The sequence below is a fragment of the Pristis pectinata genome, chromosome 21 (genome assembly GCF_009764475.1).
Source record: "Pristis pectinata isolate sPriPec2 chromosome 21, sPriPec2.1.pri, whole genome shotgun sequence".
Taxonomy (NCBI): Eukaryota; Metazoa; Chordata; class Chondrichthyes; order Rhinopristiformes; family Pristidae; genus Pristis; species Pristis pectinata.
The window spans coordinates 31,333,137-31,344,722 of NC_067425.1; the positions used below are offsets into that span (position 1 = coordinate 31,333,137).

General features: G+C 42.2%; 1 long non-coding RNA gene across 1 annotated transcript; it reads left to right on the plus strand.

Annotated features, from left to right (window-relative positions):
* Nucleotides 1-164: 164 nt before the first annotated feature.
* On the plus strand, nucleotides 165-8,385 carry LOC127581188 (uncharacterized). The gene is made up of 4 exons (XR_007957926.1): nucleotides 165-436; nucleotides 1,190-1,243; nucleotides 2,702-2,736; nucleotides 4,240-8,385. It is a non-coding gene; the product is annotated as an uncharacterized LOC127581188 (long non-coding RNA).
* The last annotated feature ends 3,201 nt before the right edge of the window (nucleotides 8,386-11,586 follow it).

Below are 11,586 nucleotides of genomic sequence, written 5' to 3' on the forward strand. Positions count from 1 at the left end.
CTCAGATCTCACAGGATTGCCCGCCCTCCGTGCTCACGACCGCCAATCACGAGGAGAGATGGGCGGAACCTGCGTTGCACCACTCGACCGAGGCGGTGTTTTCGCGGCGTCAATCACTGCGCGTGGGCGGTGCGTTAATTATTCAAAAGTGAGCACGCGCGGAGGGGTGCACGCGGTGACGGACAAACATTCCCCGTCCAGCGGCTCCCCTCCCAACTCCAACCGTAACTGCCGGAGGTGGTTGGTGGGGGGGACCGAAACCCCGCCTTCCATCCCGTGCGCGTGACGTCAACGTCGGGAATCCGCGGCCAGTATTGGCTGTCCTAGACGTCAATCACCAACGCCTTTCGTCCGCTGGAAAGACGCGCCCCGGCGCGGTGACGATTGTTGTGGAGGTTGGTCTGGGTCCAGGGTTGGAGGAAAATTCTGGCCTGCAGTACGTGAGGTTTAGTTTTCCTTTTGTGTGCTCGGATATTTTAAAGGCATATTACAACCTGCATACATGAGAGGATTGGGCAATGACATCATCTGCAGCCCCACGCCTACTGAATTACCAACACTCATGCATTGAATGCGTCGACATTTCAACGTCAGGCCAATTGTTTGACCATGTTCAGTCGCCCTGGGTGCAGTGGCCCAAACCTAGGGGTTATCATGTGTGCTTCATGGGAGACTGTTCTCCCCCCCCCCCCCCCGACAGTGTCCCTTGAACATGAAATGCACCCCTAATGACTGGGCAGGTTTATGGACGAGCTGTTGGTATCAGCAATGACTGATGCCATGTTAGTCAGGCCTTCATCACAGGCAGACATGTCTGGAACATGTCCTTCCTTCCCCACCACCACCAGAGTGATCCAAGAGCCCCTGATTTTGAGGCTATCCATAGGCCTGACTGGAGCCTTTGGCCTGACGCATTTCCTCCCTGTTTTAGGCGGTATGTTTTTAAGGATTGAAGTGGGGAGAGTGCAGGAGGTGGGATGGGGATTTTAGGACACTACCCCGTTGTAGCCAGGGGAGATTGAAAAGTGAGGGTCAGAGTTTCTACACTTTCCTCCCTTATTTTTTCCATCCACTTCCAATTTTAACATAAAGTACTGAGAATGGGCAATCAATTTGCACAGGGGGGGTGAGTTTCACATTTAGCTAAGTTGATGAGGTGATATGCTTCAGATATTTTTCTCTGTTTCAGCATTAATAGCTGTTCACATTTTCCAACCTCAGGAAACCCAGCAATTAAAATGAGGTGAGGAGATGGCAGGTAACTGCTTTTTCATCATTGTTTTGGGGCTTGTAGGAGCAAGAATTCACTACTAATCTGTTGACACAAGAGAGACTGCAAATGTTGGAAATCTGGAGCAACACACGCAAAATGCTGGAGGAACTCAGCAGGTCAGGCAACATCTATTGGAGGGAAATGAACAGTCAACGCTTTTGGTCGAGACCCTTCATCAGGACAGATGAAGGGTCTCGGCCTGAAACGCCAACTGTTTATTTCCCTCCACTGATGCTACTTAACCTGCTGAATTCCTCCAGCATTTTGTGTGTGTTACCGCTAATCTGTCTAGGCTTTCTGTCAATTTCCGTCTGAATTTTCAAATCTTCCTTTGAAGCCACACTTCCCCCACCCCCATCTCAATTTTCCCTTTCTTGTTTCCATTTTACCAGGGATTGTTTTTATTTGTTCATTCCTGAGATCTTACTGTCACTGGCAAAGCCAAAGTTTATTTCTCATCCTGATTGCTCGTAAACTGAAAGGTTTGCTTAACCATCCCAGAGAGCAATTAAAAGTCTGCTGCTTGGATGTGGGAATAGAATCAAACAAAGGCCAGACCAGGTTTGCAATAAGTATGAACTAGATGGCTCTTTTAATAACAATTCGATACATTTCATCTCTTTATCAATACTAACTTTTCATTACTGATTTATTTAATTAATTGAATTCTTTTAGTTGGCATGGTAGATAATTGAACCTTTATCTCCAGATCATTAGTCCATGCTCTGGATTAATAGTGCAGATCAAAACTATATGCTGCCACCTTATCACTTTGTCTCCATCCTATGGAAGGATATACTGGCTTTGGAGGCAGTGCAGAGGAGATTCACCAGGTTGATTCCAGAGTTGAGGGGGTTGGCCTATGAGGAGAGATTGAATTGCCTAGGACTATACTTGTTGGAATTCAGGAGAATAAGAGGTGGTGTTATAGAATCATATAAAATTATGAAAAGGATAGATAAGATAGAGGCAGGAAGGTTGTTTCCACTGGTAGGTGAGACTAGAACTAGGGGACATAGCCTCAAGATTCGGGGGAATAGATTTAGGACGGAGATTAGGAGAAACTGCTTTTCCCAGACAGTAGCGAATCTGTAAAATTCACTGCCCAGGGAGCAGTGGAGGCTACCTCATTAAATATATTTAAGACACAGTTAGATAGATTTTTGCATAGTAGGGGAATGAAGGGTTATGGGGAAAAGGCAGGTAGGTGTATCTGAGTCCACGGCCAGATCAGCTGTGATCTTATTGAATGGCGGAGCAGGCTTGACAGGCCAGATGGCCTCCTCCTGCTCCTATTTCTTATGTTCTATCACAGGCATTCCCTTTGTTTTCTCCACCCCTGCTCTTTCTCTGCAATTTAAAACATATTTTATTTCTAAACCCTGTTCAACTTGACCTGAAATGTTAACTCAATTTCTCTCTTGACAGATACAGAGGGTTACTGTCTACACCTTTTAATTAAGGTGAGCTTAATTTGAATTATCTGATATTTGAATACAGTTATTAAATTTCTGATATGCTGGGTTATTGGATTTTTTAAATGCAAAACTGCAAAATTATAAATATATAGTACTATACAGCATTAAGTAAATTTCTCTCTTTTATGTGGAATGTCGATCTGCTTAAAGCAAATATTAAATTGGTAAATTGGTTTATTATTGTCACATGTACCAAGGTACAGTGAAAAACTTTGCTTTGTATGCCATCCATATAGATCATTTCTTTACATCAGTACATTGAGGTAGTACAAGGGAAAGGCAATAATAGAATGCAGAATATAGTGTTACAGTTACAGAGAAAGTACAGTGCAGGAAGACAATAAGGTGCAAGGCCATGATGAGGTAGATTGTGAGATCAAGATCAATCTTATCGTACACGAGGTCCGTTGAATAGTCTTATAACAGCGGGATAGAAGCTGTCCCTGAGCCTGGTGGTACGTGCTTTCAGGCTTTTGTAATTTCTGCCTGATGGGAGAGGGTAGAAGAGAGAATGTCCGGGGTGGGACGGGTCTTTGCTTATGTTGGCTGCTTTACTGAGGCAACAAGAAGTGAGTCCGTGGAGGGGAGGCTGTTTTTCGTGATCTGCTGAAATGTGTCCACAACTCTCTGCAGTTTCTTGCGGTCCTGGGCAGAGCAGTTGCCATACCAAGCCGTGATGCATCCGGATAGGATGCTTTCTACGGTGCATCTGTAAAAATTGGTGGGGGTCCATGGGGACATGCTGAATTTCTCCTGAGGAAGTAGTGCACTTTCTGGCCATGGCATCTATGTGGCTGGACCAGGACAGGCGATTGATGATGTTTTCACCTAGGAACTTGAAGCTCTCAACTTTCTTGACCTCAGCACCATTGATGTAAACAGGAGCGTGCGCACTGCCCTGCTTCCTGAAGTCAATTACCAGCTCTCTTGTATTGCTGACATTGACGGAAAGGTTGTTGTCATGACACCATGACACTAGGCTCTCTATATCCTTCCTGTACTCCGACTCATAGTTATTTGAGAATATAACTTCAGACAAATTCATTGAGATAATTGCTTTTAGATATAATGCTGTCCAGATGAAGGGTCTCGACCCGCAACATCGACTGTCCATTTCCCTCCATAGATGCTGCCTGACCCGCTGAGTTCATCCAGCATCTTGTGTTGCTCCAGATTTCAACATCTGCAGCCTCTTGTGTGTCAAGGCCAAGGAGATGAACTGAAAAATAACTCTACCTTGAGGAGGAAGATGAGTAAAATGATTAATGCAGATACACAATTGCACCAGTAATAGGTGTGAAAAAGTTGCTTGGTACAATGAAGGCACGGTTTTTTACCTTTCCTTCCTAGGCTTTGCAAATCCACCATCTCACTGATCCGTCTTAGTCATCTGCTTTTTTCACCAATTTACTTCCAGAATTTATTCCAGCATTTTTTTTTACAGTCTTTTACCTTTTCCCATTTGCTTACTTGCTTTTTCGTTTGCAGATGTTTTGGGCTGGACTAACCTCACAAAGTGCTGGGAGTGGATGAGACCATCTCCAAGCGGGGGGATACAATATTGTCTGCAGTGGATTTGTAAGAACTGTTCAAGCTGTCCAAGTACAAGATGGCGCACATGCTTCTGTTTCAGATCAACAATTAAGAGCAACATGCAAACATTAAACAACAGAGGAGAAGAAAAGAATAGGCCTAGAATGCATTGAAAACTTGCTCTAAGATTCATTGTTTAATGCCATACCTGGGGGCATCAGAGCTGCAGGACTGTGATTTTTATCTTTAGTGTTAGAAAGAAGCCTGTAGGTGACACCAAGAAGGCAAGGCAAGGCTAGAGATAAGAAGCAGGACCAAGCAGCAGGAGTTAAGCTCCCATTTCTGGACACAATGCTGGAAGCACCTTAATTATCACCAGGTTAGGAAGAATTACCATGATGCGACATTCACCTGCATCCTGATGTGGCGGTTGCCCCTATCCACTCATTCTGCCCACTTAACTCCAGCACATCTCTCCCTGCAGCCACTTGGGAAAATGGCCATTCATCTATATCTGCAGTTTTGGAAGCCTTGACTAGCTGTTGCAGTGTATGGAAAGAGCACAGGCAGCCAGGGTATTAGAGTTGATTACAGGTGACAGTTTGAACATCATCAAGTTAAATGTGGCTTGTACAGTACTCAGCAACTAGATACACAAGGGCTATCACTGATGTGTATCACACTAATGCAGATGCTCCCCATCTTATGCTTGCTACCTTATGGATAAGGTTTACCCTTGTTTTCATTTTCCCAACTATTTGATTTGAATGCCCTTGAAGGCAGTTTGAGGTTGAACACTACATGGGTTAGTGTGGGGTTGCTACCTCAAGTTGTTGCAGCAGAAGTTCATTTCTGGAATGCTTTTTGTGCTTCTGTTATTAAGTTGGAAAGCAACGACTCTGTCTTCTGGAGTCTGGATTGAGTCTCCATTTCCAAAAATAATCCTTCATGATGTTTAGGTCTCTGTTTATGGAGGCCTTGACATGACTAAAGTTGGTTGCTTGCATTACCAAGACAGGGTCATCTGCATATCCACATTTATGTATAAAGAGTTGTTGAAGATTGTTGAAGAACTTTGGTGAGGTGTTTTGCTTTGGGGAAGCATGCTTCCACTTAGCTCTTCAGAGCCTATGATGAGATCAGAGTTGTAGTCATGTTGCCAGCAAGCCGATTGGAAGTTGTTTACCGTCTGGGATTGAACAGGCACAGGCCTTTCAGGGAAATTCAGTCTGTGAGGTCTTCACCATCCTCTTTCTTTGTGTCATCATTCCACGTAGTGCAGAAGGCTGGGATGAAGGACTTCTGACTTCAGTTACTAGAGTAAGGAGGTTGGTACAACTTGTTGTTCTTCCTCAGTTGGATTCTACCAGCTGTATCCAGCTGACAGTGCCTGTTTGGCTCAAACCTTTCCACAACACAAACTAATCCCATGTACCTTCACCACCTCCTTTGCATGGGATCAATCTAATATCTTCCCATGCCACATAAACTGAGAAGCCATTTGCCATTCAATTACCATAAATATTTCAAACAAAATAATAGCATCAAGAAGCAATTTTTGTGTGAGACTCAAGAATGGAACTTTAGTATTGTAATATAAACAGAAAGCGTGGACCTTTCATCAGAAATGGGAGTAGTCTGAGATCAAACAAGTTTTGAGTTGGAAGGAAATGGGGAAGGGACAGTTAGAACACAAAGAAAGGTCTCTGAAAGGGTGGAAAGCAGGAGAGGTTAAATGACAAAGTGACGATAGCTCAGGGTGAAATATAGAGGGGTAGAGGCAATAGGGAATAATAGAAAATAGGTCAGGAGGAGGTGTGAATGGGAGATTATTAATAGTTTAATGAGATTTTCGGCATCAAGAGGAAAAACAATGAATGCTGGAAATATTAGACACCAGGTTTAGAATTACAGATTATATGAAATTGTTCATCTCAGTAGAATCCTGGAGCTGTAATGTTTATGTTCTTCTGCAATTGCATATCTTGACTGTCTCCTTTCTACACTTGGTGCAACCCCTTTGGCTTCAGCAGAGGTAGAGACAGACTGCTCAGAACTATGCTATGATAGCTAAGATGCTCCAGCCTGACATCAACAAAGCCCTGGAGAGCTCTGCTATGGACTGCTTCACCTGCACTTGTGTAGAGGCAGACTTGACCATTGAGAATCAGCACACTAATCCGCCTGTGGAGTAATGACAGGTGGGGAACAGCCATTGAGAAGGGAATGTGCTTTGCTTAGAGCCCCATGACCCCAGGCAGCAGCTTTCCTCTCATGGCTCTGTAGCACCTCACTGCTAGCAATAGTTGCATTGTTACCAGAATCTATCAGGGAGTGCTGATATCTGTGCTGGACATTAGACACATGGGGCTGCAGAAGCAGACTGTTGGAGTGCAGAGCAGGGAAAATGAGGCCCGATCCTGGATGACCTCTGAAATTCTCTGTCCCCGAATATGGTGGAGGCCAGATCATTAGATATGTTTAACCCAGAGCAAACTTTGACATAAACCTGAACTTAGAGAGTCTGTTCAAATTCTCCCAGATATACCATTCCCCCTGGCCACCTGCAAGTTTGTGACAGCTGCTGAAGTCTTTATTCACTGAGCTGCTCAGCACTCTGCTGTAGGTAAGTGGAGTGCTGATAATCCAGGGTGACTTTCACCATCATCCTATTGAAGGTGGTGTTCACACTGTGCAAGCCCTTGGTTGGGCCTGTGTATGTATGCTGTATTTAGTGCCCAAGCAAATAGCTGCCCTTTCCATGAGCAAAAAAATCATCATGAAGACCTGCAGCATGGTGACTCTCTGGATCGAGAAGGACTTTTCCACCATCCCTGCAAGGGTGCCCAGTACAACTGGGATTTTTTAACAGCATTTAGCAGATTTCTTTGCTGCTGCACCAGACATTTTTCTTTCTGCTCATCCACAGAGGGGTCCGCTTACACAGCAGAACCAGTGGAAAGTTATTAAGTCTTGCGTGCGTGAAAGCCAAGACAGCAGTGCATCGGGTCCACATCAGTGAGCTGCTCTATGTTGACAATGCCGTACAATCGTTCCATGCCAGGGAACACCCCCAGCAGCCAGTGGACAGACTTTCTTAGACCTGTAAAGTGTACGGTTGAATACCAAGTTGCCTCTCTCGAGTGGTTTTCTGATCAACTTCTGAAGATTTAAGCAAGCACCATTCCCCACCACCACCCCCCACCATCTACTCCCAAGCAGACCACACATTGGGATTAAAATTACTCCCTTTATCTCTCTTTGGTTATATTTCTTTACTTCTTTACTTGATGTATTTCCTTTCTAATCTTTGACCCTTTTTGTAAGAATATATCGTTCAACTTAAGCCAGGACACCTCCTCATCCTCTTGAATACTTATAACCACTACCAAGGAAACTAAGACCAGATGTTCAGTATATTGTTACATGGCTGCTTCATTTAACATCAGATCACTTGCAATGTACATTACATTTCTACCCTCAGTGGGCCCCACCATTACTGAAAAGCAACATGTTAGGTATGGAAGACAGTTTATAGAGCTTTGTGTAATATATACCTGGTATTTAATTTAAAAACGCCTGCTTTATGATTGAAAGTGAAAATTGTAACTCAAAGACTAGGAAGGATTCCATTTATAATACTGGAATTTTGTGTTTGAAATAAATGACAGTTTGGATCTCCACCTCCTCTCCATCCTGAACTTACTGGTACTTGCCCCAGAAGAAGATGGAAGCTTAATCCCTGTACCCTGTTAGACAGACACCAAGTGCTAGTACAAAAATACCAGCTCAACTTTCCCTAGAAATCTACTGGAACCACTCATATTGAGAGCCTTGGGTAAATAAGCTATTTCAACTTTTAAACCTGAATTCACACTTAGCATTGAGGTAGAATTTCTTGTTAATTAATAAAATTATTTCATTTTATTGCTCTAACCAGATTGTAAAATTTCACTTGAGAACCAGCTGACTGGTTGATAGTATCATCAGGCAATCTTTGTAATTCAATGTTTTTAGATGTTGTTACTTGATTAGTCCTTCTCCCAGCATCACCATTGTCTCAATAATTTTCCAGCACAATCATTATTGTTCTTCCTTATTTACGTGCTCCTAACCAAGCATTCAGTGATTTCAAAGTATTTGCTTAATAAACTTTTGTAAATGTTTTTGTGAATGATTTAGTAAATTGCTTGTCACTAACAAATTTATTTTGTATTATTCATAAAGGAAGAATTGTGGTGTTCCTATCCTAAGGATACCCCAAAGTAGTTTGCAACCAATTAAGTACTTTTAAAGAAAATGTTGGAAATTCTCAGTAGGTCAGACCACAACTTCCCACAGAGTCAATGTTTCAGTTCTGAGACGAACTGTTATAACAAAGGGTCTCCAACCTGAAACGCTGCCTCTGTTTCTCTCCCCATAGATATGGCCTGACCTGCTGAGTATTTCTAACATTTTCTGGGTTTTTTTGTTTCAGCTTTCCAGCATCTGCAATTGTTTTTTGATTTTCAAATACTTTTAAAGCATGGTTGCTAATGCAATATAAGGAGTCACAACAAGGCTAAAAATATTAGATAATTATAATTATCCGTTTGGTTCCTTCTGGTCTTTGAGATAAATAGTGCCCAGGAACCATTCAGGTCTCTTTTAAAATAGTGCCATGAGATATTTATTTTGTAATCACTTGAACAGGCATATGGGTACTCAGTTTAACATCTTACCCGAAAGATAGTATCTCTGCCAGTGCAGCACTCCCTCACTTTTGTGTTACACTGAAGTATCCACTTGGATTGTATGTATAAGGAGTTCTGAAGCAGTAGCACAGAGTATAGAAGCCTATAAGAGTACAGAAATAAAGATAAGGTGCAATGTGCCACAATACATTTGTAAATCTACCTTGCACTGTTTTCTTTCAATGACAAAATCAAACTATAAATACAAGAGCAAGTCAGTGTACATATGGTGTGCTAAACCAAAAAATAGAGCCAAATCTTTGCATAATGACTGGGTTTTGACAACTTCCTTCAGTAACTTCATTCTCAACTCAACAACTGAGCATAGCTCACAGAAGAGTTCTTGACCCCAGACAAACTGCTTAACCTCTTTGCTGAACCCAGTGTTTATGGAAGGCTTTTAAGCAATACTCAATTAACCTGTAGTGACCCACAGTACATTAAAGATGGTCAAGTAAAGGTTACATAAATTCATTTTAGAATTAGTAATAAGGACTTGCATACCTTGCACCTGAACATGTTGATGTCTGTTTTGATGATATCTCCTAACTTTGGAAAACAGATTGCTTCCTGTATTTCAGTTGCAGTTCAGCAAGTAAGTGAAGTGGATAGCACATCAGTTTAGCTATATGATAACTAACCCTGATCAGTGACAAAGATTAGAAAGGGTGTTGACTTTTGCTGTTGACTGAAGCCCACAGTCACAGACAAGAGAGTAAACTCTGAGAATATTTTTTGATGTGCTCAAAATTAAAAAGAAATTCTCATTGATTTTACTGCTACATTGAACTGGATTCTTCTTGTATGTGGATAGTTTTGTTTTGGTAATAACATGCATTGAATGGTTTACGTTTTGATAAAGTAAAGGCATGTTAACAACATGAATATGGATTACTTCAGTAAAATTATAATCTGATAGATTATCCTAGTTTACCAGTTGGGGAACACTAACAGACATCAATTTAAATAGTGCAAAAGTAGGAATAGACAAGGTTAGGCTACTCTTCTTTCCCATATAGTTGTGAGTCTCTGAAATGCCTTGCCAATAGGCATGGCAGATTTTGACTCTCTTCTGGAGGTAGCTGGAATGATTCTTGACTGAACTGCTTATCACATTTTACTGATGAAAAATAGATTAATTGGCAATCCTTATCCCATGTGGTCATGTTCATATTGATCTCCTGGACTAATGTAATCACCTGAGTGAGTTTTTTTTTAATTGGCCCCGTGTCTTTTTTTTTGCCTATCATGATTGCACATGAGGATGCAAGATGGAGAAGATATCAAGTAAAAGGCTAGCATTCTTAATATACTTAGGGAATCTTCCAAGTTCTCCTTTATCTTATCTGCCAGGGATATTTCATGGCCACTTTTCACCTTCCCATTTTCCTTCTTATGTGTACTACATCCCTATTTTCCTGTTTATGTGTACTACATCTCTTCAAGGGACTCGCTTGATCGCAGCTGCCTAAACCTGACATATGCCCCTTGCTTTTCATGATGAGACATTGATTTCCTACATCCCCCCCCCCCCCCCTCTCCACCAACTCTCCCCTTTCTCAATCTCTCTCCATATCAGGAGACAAACTATCCACTGACATTTATTATAAACCCACTGACTCCCACAGCTACCTACACTACACCTCTTGCCACCCTGTCTCTTGTAAGGATGCCATCCCTTTCTCCCATTTTCTCCGTCTCCACCACATCTGCTCTCAAGATGAGGCTTTCCATTCCAGGGCATCTGAAATGGCCTTTTTCAGGAAGTGTAGCTTCCCTTCAACTGCAGGTTTCAAATAGTGTCTTAAGGAAGAAACCAAGTTGATGAGGCAGGGAGCGAATTTCCAAATGTTGCACTTTCAGATGAAGGCACAGCCCGCAGTGGTCGTGTGATTACACATGTTGATTAAATTCGACTAGTACAGATATCTTGGAGATTTAAAAGATTATAAAAGATCACAAAGATTGGGAGTGAGAGGTCATGGAAAGATGTTGTTGCAAGAGGGACTGAGTATAAAAGTAAGAAAGCCTTACTCCAGTCCTGAGGAAGGGTCTCGGCCTGAAACTTCGACTGTTCATTTCCCTCCATAAATGCTGCCTGACCTGCTGAGTTCCTCCAGCCTTTGGTGTGTGTTGCTAAAGCCTTACTGCAACTGTTGAGTCCAGCTCTGGAACACTCCAAATACTTTTGGCTCCTTATTTGGAGGGATCCCAAAAAAGATTTAGTAGATTGAAATAAAAAAGCAGAAAATGCTTAAACAGCTTAGCAGGTCAGGCAGCATCTTTGGAGAGAAAAATAGAGATAATTTTTCATGGTATAGGAACTAGGACATTAGAAAACAAGCATGTATTTCTGACATTTTTTAAGTTTTTATTTTAGATTTCCGGCATCTGCAGTCACCAGACTGAATGTTCAGGTGAAGGGATTATCTTCTGAAGAAAGATTGATTAGATCGGTTATATACCGTTTTATTGAAACATGTATGATTCTGAATAGCTTTACTGGGTAGATGCTGTTGAGACTGTTTCTCCTGCTTGGGAATCTAAACCCGGGACATAATCTTAGGCC